General features: G+C 37.6%; 1 non-coding gene across 1 annotated transcript; it reads left to right on the top strand.

Annotated features, from left to right (window-relative positions):
* The first annotated feature begins 428 nt into the window (after positions 1-428).
* Positions 429-532, top strand: LOC147480360 (small nucleolar RNA R71). Its single transcript, XR_015207080.1, has one exon. It is a non-coding gene; the product is annotated as a small nucleolar RNA R71 (small nucleolar RNA).
* The last annotated feature ends 9,683 nt before the right edge of the window (positions 533-10,215 follow it).

The following is a 10,215-nucleotide window of genomic DNA, read 5'->3' as shown; positions in this document are numbered from 1 at the left end:
TAATAGAGTAAACATTATCTTGTTCTGGTGGTTGTTGTTCATAAGCTAGAGGACAATAATCGTCAAGGTGCTCTGGACTCAAACAGAAATTACATGGGTTGGAGTTTACATTCATGACGGGGATAGGCTTTTGTTGAGCAGAAATAGCCTCTACTTTTTTAGTTAGAGATTCGAGTAAATTTTTAAGTTCTGGATCGGTTTTCTTCTCAAACATACCGGCGACCTTGACTGTTGAAGAAGAACTAGCTGAGCGGGGGATATCATCACTACCCCCCCAATTATTATTCCGTTTAGTTTGGTCTTCTAAAAATTTGTAAGCCTCCGAGGCTCCTTTACTTAGGAAACTACCCCCATTCATTATGTCAAGGACTTCTTTATGGTGGTGTAGAAGACCTTTGAAAAAGGCACGAACTAACGTGTCTTTCACTAAGTTATGATGTGGACACTCTATAAGGAGATCGGTGAAACGATTCCATGCCTCAGAAAATGATTCATGAGGATTCTGTCGGAAAAAATGAATCTTGGAAAGCATCTCATCCGTCTTTAGGGGTGGGTAAAAATGTTCCATAAACAGCTGAACAAGTTTAGCCCACGAGTCCACAGAATTAGGCGCTTGGGCAGTTAACCAAGACGCCGCCTTATCGGCTAATGTGAAAGGGAATACCCTCAGTTTAATTTGTTTCGCACCTACCGTAGGATGATGGAATGTTGTAAGGACTTGTTCAATCCTTCGCGATATCGATAAGGTTTTTCATGGTCTAACCCATGAAAAAGCGGGTAACAAATTAAATATGTTTGGGGATTCAAAATCCCCAATCGGTCTACTAGAAACGATGCAAGATTTAGGGCTATCGCCAAGGCTTTGTAAAAGCTCCGAGAGAGGAGTCTCTTTTCTTGACCATTATGTCGGGTATGGTGTGTGTGATAGTAGCTAGAGGTGTCGTGGGTGGTGTACTAGATAAACTTGTTTGTTGCCGTGTAATTACGTTTGTTGTTTTGTTCGACCCGGACCTTAATCTCATGCAAGACTAAGTTGAGCTTAACTAAACATGCAACACTCCAAACAATTCGATATACTAGTAGAAAACCCCTAACCGGAAATCACGAGGTATGGAAGAAAGGAATACCTGATAAGCGTCCTTGCTTCGCTTATGAATAGCGTCTTGTAATGCTGCGTGTTCGGTGTATATAAAGAGATTAGAACACTGAAAAACTTGACAACTTCGAAGTTCGAATCAAACCCGGGAAATCCGAAATTTCAAATAAAGCGGCTGGCGCCGGTCCGGCTGGCGTGGAGTGGTCGCTTTCGGTGTAAAGTCGAAGTTCGATGGCTTAGCGCTGTCGCTTTGGTATGCAGGCGCTTCGATTAGATGAAATTCCATAACTTAGCGGGTCGCTCTCCTTGGCGCGGTATTCTATTTTCTCGAATTTGTCAAAGCTGAAATGGGCAACCACGGATGAAACAACCAAGGGTGGGTGGGTTTAATGGGACTTAAAATGACTACTTCTACAAAGAAAACAATGCTAAAGTGCAACTAAGATGGCAGCGGCATTTGGTAAATGTAAAATGAATAGTTTACCTCTGAAATGAACGATGAATTCAAAACGTAAGTAAACTAAAACCCGATCTTTTAATCTCAATTATCAAAGCTTCTACTCTCGATCGCGTGCACTAAGTTGAGTAGGAAGTTCGTTCCACTCCTAGTTCCCTAGCATGGATTGTTTTCTAAGTCTAAGAAATCAGTCTTAAGTCTAATGAGAGCTTTACAAAATGTTATGCTAACAAGACGCGTTAATTTAAATAACAAGATATAATAAATAACAAGATAAAATATAAACTAAAGTTAATCTATGAAAGCTACGAAATCTGATTGTTTGAATCTAGATAAAGAAATAGAGGGAATTAAATCCACCTCGAATCCAACTTAATAACCTAGTATAGATTGTCGTATCTCGATTCTTACGTTTTCACGGCAAGAATTTCGAAGTCTAATCCCTAGTGTTCTTGGCATTTCTACCAAGTACTAACTAGCATGTGAGGTCGCCCACCCATTCTCATGGCTTAAACACGACCTTCTAGAGTGGAATAGATTCTACAACGATTCTATACTAAACAACTAAGTTTTCATCAAGGCTTCATCAACCCCTCTAATGGATGTTTTAGCCTTGAGTCATCCAAACATCATTTCCCATATTATTATAACTAAACATAATATCAAGATTCAAATCTACTTAATCTAAACTAAACAATGATTAAATTCTAATTAACAACTAAGAAATGGTAACCAACAATAATTAAAACTAGATCTATAAATTGAAATACCACAATTCGAACTTGCTAAAATAACTATTTTTTATTTATCTAATCAATCAAGAATAATGATTCAAAGACTTAATCTAAAACAAGAACTGAAAATAGAACTAAAACTTAAATTAATTAATGAAAACAGGATCTAGATTTATCTATATTATTTTTTAGGGTCTAACTAGCTACCATTAACAAAGAGCTAAGCTTTGGTTTTTATATGTTCCGATCCAAAAATCGTGCATGGGCTTGGAGTCATGTTTTGGGCGGAGGATCGGGCCCAAAACTTCAATTCTTTCAAATCCAAAAGGCCTCTTCAACTAGTTGGCTTCAGCAGACTTTTCGTCCACTTTTACTCCTCTGATTGGGTCAAGGCTTGGTCCATTGGAAAGCTCTTTCCGATCCGGTCGTTTTGACATAAGGTAGGCCCAATTCAAGGTATGAGTCCAAAGATATGGTCTTCGAAGTTCTGCTGTCTTTTTTGTGCATTGTTTTCACGCTGCGTGGACTTTGACTTTTCATCTTTTGACCGAGGCTTTACAAAGGCTTTGTCTTCTTGAATCTTGGCCTTTAATCACCGAACTCCTTAGTAACCAACCATTGCTCCTTTATCTCATCAAAGTGGCACATTCACTCGCACATAATTGACTTTGAAGCCCGAAATACATAAAAACACGTGATCAGTATTAACTCTACTTATTACTCACATAATTGGTCTAAAAGTATGACTGCTAAGGGGTTAAAACTACAGTTTTGGGCTCTTATCACAGTACTTGAAAAGATATGGGTCATCCCAATGATAGTACTTTACTTAAGCTAGGAACTTTTTCCTTTGATTTCTATTCCACAATGGCAGTCTCTTCAGTCACTAGATAATTTACAATATCAGCATACCAGGGTGCAGAGAGGGTCGCATAAAGGTGCTCATCTGGAAAAAAATCTAAAATGGGCTCGGAATTAGTGTCACTATCATCAATTAACCAAGCCTGGTGGTTAGCCACTACGTTTTCAACTCATTTTTTATCTTTTATCTCCAAGGTGAATTCTTACAGGAGGAGAATCTATCGGATCAACCTCTGCTTAACATCCTTATTTGCGAGAAGGTACCTAAGTGTTGCATGATCAGTGTAGATTAAGGTTTTTGAACCTATTAAATATGGACAGAATTTGTCTAAAGCATAGATAATGGCTAAGAATTCTTTTTTAGTGGTCGTATAATTCCGTTGAGCCTCATTTAGAGTTTTACTTGCATAGTAAACAACTGTAGGTCTCTTATCATGTTTTTGACCTAGAACAACACCAATAGCGTAGTCTCTGGTGTAACACATGAGCTCAAACGGTTTTGACTAATCAGGAGGTTGAACTATAGGTGCAGTTATTAAGGCATCTTCCAACTTTTCGAAAGCCTGTATGCACTCTGAGGTAAACTCAAAGGGTGCATCTTTAATAAGAAGATTAGTTAAAGGTTTAACAATTTTTGAGAAATCTTGGATGAATCTTTAATAAAATCCAGCATGGCCTAGAAAGGCTCGTATGTCATGGATGTTTTGCGGAATACGTAGAGTAGAAATTTTGTCTATTTTAGCTTTATCTTCTTCTATACCATTTTTAGACACAATGTGACCTAACACTATTCCCTTTCTTACCATGAAGTGACACTTCTCCCAATTAAGGACTAGATTCTTTTCTTGACAATGCTTGAATACTTTGGATAAGTTGGATAAGCAATTGTCGAAAAGAATCTCCATAGAGGGAAAATCATCCATATATACTTTCATAAATCTCCCACCATATCACTAAAAAATGTGTAGCATGTAAGCGTTGAAATGTGGCGGGTGCATTCTGAGATCAAAGGGCATACATGTATAAGAAAATGTTCCAAAAGGGCAAGTGAAGGTTATCTTTTCTTGGTCCGATTCATTAATTAAAATCTGAAAGTACCCTAAATACCCATCCAAGAAATAGTAATAAGCATGCCCCCGCGAAATGTCAAGCATCCGTCGATCTACAAATGACAAAAAAATGATCTTTCCCGGTGATGGCATTCACTTCCAATAATCAATACAAATCCTCCATATTATAGGAATACATCTTTGGTATTAACTCTCCTTCCTCATTCACTATAGTAATCCCTGTTTCTTTGGCACCACATAAATAGGGTGACCCATTCACGCGGTCGGATATGGGGTAAATGATTCCAGCATCTAGTAATCTCAGGATCTCTGCCCTTACTACCTCTTTCATAGCTGGATTTAACCAGCACTGTGGCTCTCTGGAGGTCTTTCCATTCTCTTCTAGGTGAATCCGGTGGGTGCAAATCTTTGGATCAATTCCATTTATATCATCAAGAGACCAACCAATGGCAGAACGGTGTTTTTAAATCACTCTAATTAACTGCTCTTCGTCCTCTTTTGATAACTGGGATGAAATGATGATGGGATGTGTACCATCTATATCAAGATATATAAATATATTTTAGGTTAGGAGGGAGAGTATTAAGAGCAGGAGTAGGTGTTGTGGGTAACAATGTCTCTACATGATCCTATTCTTCTATTGAAAACACCTGGGCGGGTGATGTCTCTTTATGTTCAAATAACTCATCATCTGAAGTACATAAAGAAAATGATTCCAAAGCTACTGAGGTATCTTCTTTATACTAATCCATATCGTACTCTGAATCTCTGAAGGATAATAACTGATGCACCTCATTTTCTGGGAAAGTTCGGTCATAGTACTCTTGCACTACACTGTCTATCATACTAACTTCATCATCTAACTCTTCTTCCATCTGCTATTGCATCATCTTGAAAACATTGACTTCTACTGAGAGATTCCTAAAAGACATGGTCATAGATCCATTACAGCAATTTATGAGGGCTTTGGCAGTTGCCAAGAATGGGCGCCCTAGAATGATGGGCATGGCATCATGACCAATTTTGGTGTTGAGAATGACAAAATCAACAGGGTAGTAAAAATCCTTAACCTTGAGAAGCATATTTTTTACCACTCCTTTTGTGTATTTGATGGATCGGTCGGCTAATTGCAATGTCATGGTGGCAGGTGTAAGCTCGTGGAAACTGAGTGGTTTAAAGAGGTAGTATGGAAAGAGGTTAACACTTGCTCCAAGATCGAGCAAGGCAATAGCAGTGTACTTGTCTCCAATAGTGTAAGGGATGGTAGGACGACCAGGATCTTTATATTTGATGATTCTGCTGATCTCTATGAGGGATTGAAATTGTTAAGTAAGGAAGGTATCTTTTGGAATGTTAGTTTTTCTTTTGTTGTTGCACATATCCTTAATAAACTTGGCATGCTTGGGTAAATGTTTGATGGCATCGAGAAATGGCAGATTTATGGTTAGGTTTCTGAATGTTTCTCGATTTCATCAAAATTTTCATCCTCCTTGGGTGTCATTAAGCGAAATTTGGACAAGGTGCATTTGGTTTGTATTGTCTAACCGGGTTAGGTGGAGGAATTGATTGTTTAGGGACCGGAACATTACTAAGGATATGTGGAGGCATTTGGTTTGCAATTTCTAGTTAAGTAATCGGAATGGTTACCTCTACATGTGTAGGGTCTTCTGGTAAGACTACTTTGTTATCAACAGTTTTGCCAGATCGCAACATTGTGATTGCCTTAATCTCTTGGATTTGAAGGGTTTGAACTTTTTGGCATGGAAAAGAACTTTTCTGGGTTCACTTTGGGCTAACAAGTTAAGAGATTATTGCATGGATGCTAAGATTTGGGTTTGTTGTTGCATGACAGATAATATTATTTTAGTGGGCTTATCTATTTGGACACTAGTTGATGGTGTAATGGGAACTAGGTCACTTTGGTTGTTGATAGGTGCGTTTTGATAATTCTGGTTAAACTGGGATGAAGCAAATGCTCTATTATGATTGTTATAGGTACCTTGTCCTTGTCCTTGTCTAAAGGTATTTGTTGGTTTGTTGAAACCTGGTGGTGTTTGGTTTTATGGAATGTTTGTCCATACGAAGTTTGGATGTTGTCTCCATGGTGCATTTGGTACATTGAAAGCACATACTTCTTCTAGATAAAGTAATGATAGGTTTGTGATCAAAGGACAGGTGTCATCTATATGATTTAAGCTTAGACAGAAATTGCATGGTAAGGTATTTACGTTCATAATAGAATGATATGTTTGGTCTTTTTGTTTGGTTGTGAGGGCATCTATATTTCTTGTGAGGGTTTCTATTAGGGTTTTGATTTCTGGATCTGATTTCACCTCAAAAATACCACTAGCCTTGGTTGTACTGGGTTGGGTTGTTCTGGAATTTTTTATGTCGCCACAATGGGTACTCCTTTCATCTTGGTTTTCAAGAAAGGTTAAGGCTTCAGTTGCACCTCTATCCAAAAAATTATCATTACTCATGATGGTTACTTTGTGTTATGGGAGAAGGCCTTTGAAGAAACATTGGACAAGAGTGGATTTTTCTAGTTTATGGTGAGAACATGAATGGAGTAGGTCAGAGAATCTATCCCATGCTTCGGAAAATGTCTCACTCGGACTTTATCCAAGAATCAGTATCTTGCTTCTTATCTCTTCTATTTTCTTTGGCGGAAAGTACTTTTTCATGAAGGGGGAACACAACCTTTTCCCATGTATCAAAAGTGTCGGCCTTCTGTGAGAGAAGCCAAGCGTGACTCTTACCAGCTAGAGTGAAAGGAAACACTCGTAGCTTAACCTGATTGTCGGTGACGCTTGGATGATGAAAGGTATTACATACTTCATGTATCCGGCGTAGATGCTCGTACGGTAACTTGTGTTCTAACCAGTGGAAGATGGGTAGAAGATTGAACATGTTCGGTAGAATCCTAAAATCGCTCGTATGCGGTGTGAGTTGTATACAAGATGGAGGCCCATCTTGCATCGGTGTGTAGAAATTGGAGAGAGGCTCTTCAGCTTGCACTACTTCGTCAGCCATCTTAAGAGATGGAGGACAAGAAATAAGAGATTGTCTAGGTCGACGTACTCTCCTACATGAGTAAGTTTTATTCTTACTAATACTAGATGTGCCTGAACGCAGTATCATACACTTTTAGCATGACCACAAAACTATCCTAACATGCGCAAACGGTGCAATGTATGCTCAAGTAATCGAAATTCATTTTTGCAAGTATGGAGTTTTGAAAACTTTGTTTTTGGTCTATATTTTACTATGCCCTGCTTAGAGGAACAGTTGGGCGCGAAACTAGGATGACTCTACTACACGCCTTAAGAAGCGGTGATCCTTTCACCAAGTGGTGTGCTACCAAGAATCTCACTCACGATGAATCTGGGGGAGGTGAGTGAGGAATGTAGTTGGTCCATCGGAATCTGGTAACTGATTACTCTAAATCCTTGTGGCTATATTTTTGTCCTTTTCTGGAAGAGCGTGACTACTTTGGGCTCTAGTTGATTGATTTTAATTAAAAAAAATCGGTCTAGGGCTTTCAAGAATCAATAAACATCTAATTTACCTACATTGGGTAATGACTTCCCAATGGTTGTTATGGCTCGAGTTCAGCCTTATGCACGAATATAAATTGCAGTGCGATAAGAGCCCAAAACTGTAGTTTTAACCCTTTAATAATATTACATTTAGACCAATTATGTTTATAATAAATAAGAGTTAGTACTGTTTACGTACTTTTGTGTATTTCAGGTCTTGGAGTCAACTATGTGAAGAAATATGTCACTTTTGCAAAAGAAAGAAGCAAAAATTGGTTGCTAAGAAGTTCTATAGTTAAAGCCCAAGTCTCAAGGAGAAAAAAACCTTCTTAAAGTCCAGTCAAAGCTGAAAAGTCAAAGTCAACGCGAGCAGAAATAGAGCATAAAAGTCAACAGAATTTCCACAGACCGTATCTTTGGACTCAGACTTCGGAATTAGGCATATTATATGTCAAAACGACCAGCTCGGAAAGGGATTTCTAATGGTCTAGGACTTGATCCAATTAGAGGAGTAAAAGTGGACAAAAATGTTATTTCAGTAATTTTCAGCAAAGAAACCCCTTTTGGACTTAAGTAATTAGGTTTTGGGGTTGATTTAGTGGCCCAAAACACAGCTCCCAAGCCTATGCACGAAAATGCACACCTAATTCTCTCCTACACAAAGAGGGTTAAGGTAAAACCTAAACTATCTCTCTCCCACTTAGTTTAGTTTATTTAGGGTTTAATATTAACATTCTCCTACCTTTTCTCTTTATTCTAATCTAGTTTATGTTTTATTAGCCTAGCAGCCATTAATATAATTCAAGTTATTTTTAATACAAGTATTCCTTAAATTATGTCTTCTTATTCTCATTATTTATTCTATGATAGTCACTACACCATAATAGGATATTTACAACACTGCCCTTTTTTGCTTTGCAACGGTTATTTACCGTTAGCAAGTTGCCAACGCTATATAAGCGTTGGTAATGTTGTTAAGTGTTGCTTTAATTTGGGTGAATTTCATGAATTTATTTCCAACGCTTAAAAATCATTTTAGAAGTGTTACAAATCAAAATTTCAAAAATTTCGCTAAAGAGGGAAACCAAAAAAAATCGCGCTCTATTATTTCGGTCGAAATATAAAAGATAACTTTAGTCTCTCTCCTCTCTCTCTCTCACTGTCGCTACACTACGTCTCATCCCTCTCTCTCACTGCCGTAGCTGCGCCCATGGTCATAACCGTTGAAATCTTGTGTGAAAGTCTGCCACTGCCACTTTGAAGGTGACTACTTTCTCACCTTCCTCTTCTATTTCCATTAGCAATGAAAATAGTGAGCTTTTCTTAAAACTTGAAAAGGAGTGAGCTTTTGACAAAAGAAACTTGTTTTTATTGATCTACTGGTTAAATAAGATGGAACTTTACATCATGAACTTAAGGTTAAGGATGAGAAGACTCTTCTCTTCGGTGAGAAGCCAGTCACTGTTTTCGGCTGCAGGTCTATCTGCTTGTCTGTCTGTCTGTGATTTTATTGTTTTGGATTTTATTGTTTAATTATTTTATTGTTTGGGTAGGAACCCTGATGAGATTCCATGGGCTAATACTAGAGCTGAATATGTTGTTGAATCGACTAATGTGTTTACCACCAAGGACAAAGCTGATGCTCATTTGAAGGTTTGCTTTCGTGTTCTAGCCTTTAATGCTTGTTTATATTGATGGATCTGTGTTCTGTGGTTTGTAAATGTTTATAAAAATGGGATTATTATATTATAGTCCACGAAACGGAGTTTTCTTATTGATACTATTTTGAAATGAAATAGTTGTAGTCGGTTAATTCTAAAATGGGGTTGTTATGTAGTTTGTTTCTTAGTATGTGCAAATGATCCTCGAGTCTATGCAAATGAAGTGACATTCCGAGTAGAATAATGATATTTAAAAGTAATTAAAATTTGTTTGGTTGGATATATATCTACTTAAGTACTACTAATAAGATTGAAATGAATTTGATTTCATTTTATTCCTAGAAGAAATTCTACTGATAGGATTGAAATGAAGTGGATTTCTTTATTTCATTCCTGGTTGTGTAGTTTTTATGTATTGACTTTCTTGTTTGCCTCTACTATGGTTGCATACTAATTATATATATTGTTTTCTAAAATGTGTTGGGTTGTCAATGCACAGGGTGGTGCTAAGAAGGTTGTCATTTCTGCCCCAAGTGCATATGCTCCCATGTTTGTTTTCAGTGTCAATGAGAATGAATACAAGTCAGACATCAACATTGTCTCCAACGCAAGTTACACTACCAACTGTTTTGCTCCCCTTGCCAAGGTTTGTTTATATTTCAATGGTGTTAAGATTTTTTGAAATTCAGGATCTCTGCTGTTAAAAAATGATTTCTTTTGTTAGTGACATGTTTTATAATATGACAGGTTATCAATGATAGGTTATCAATGATAGGTTTGGAATCGTGGAAGGTTTA

The sequence above is a fragment of the Coptis chinensis genome, chromosome 8 (genome assembly GCF_015680905.1).
Source record: "Coptis chinensis isolate HL-2020 chromosome 8, ASM1568090v1, whole genome shotgun sequence".
NCBI lineage: Eukaryota > Viridiplantae > Streptophyta > Magnoliopsida > Ranunculales > Ranunculaceae > Coptis > Coptis chinensis.
Note: the sequence above shows the minus strand (reverse complement) of the source record. Positions and strands in the feature narration are given on the sequence as shown.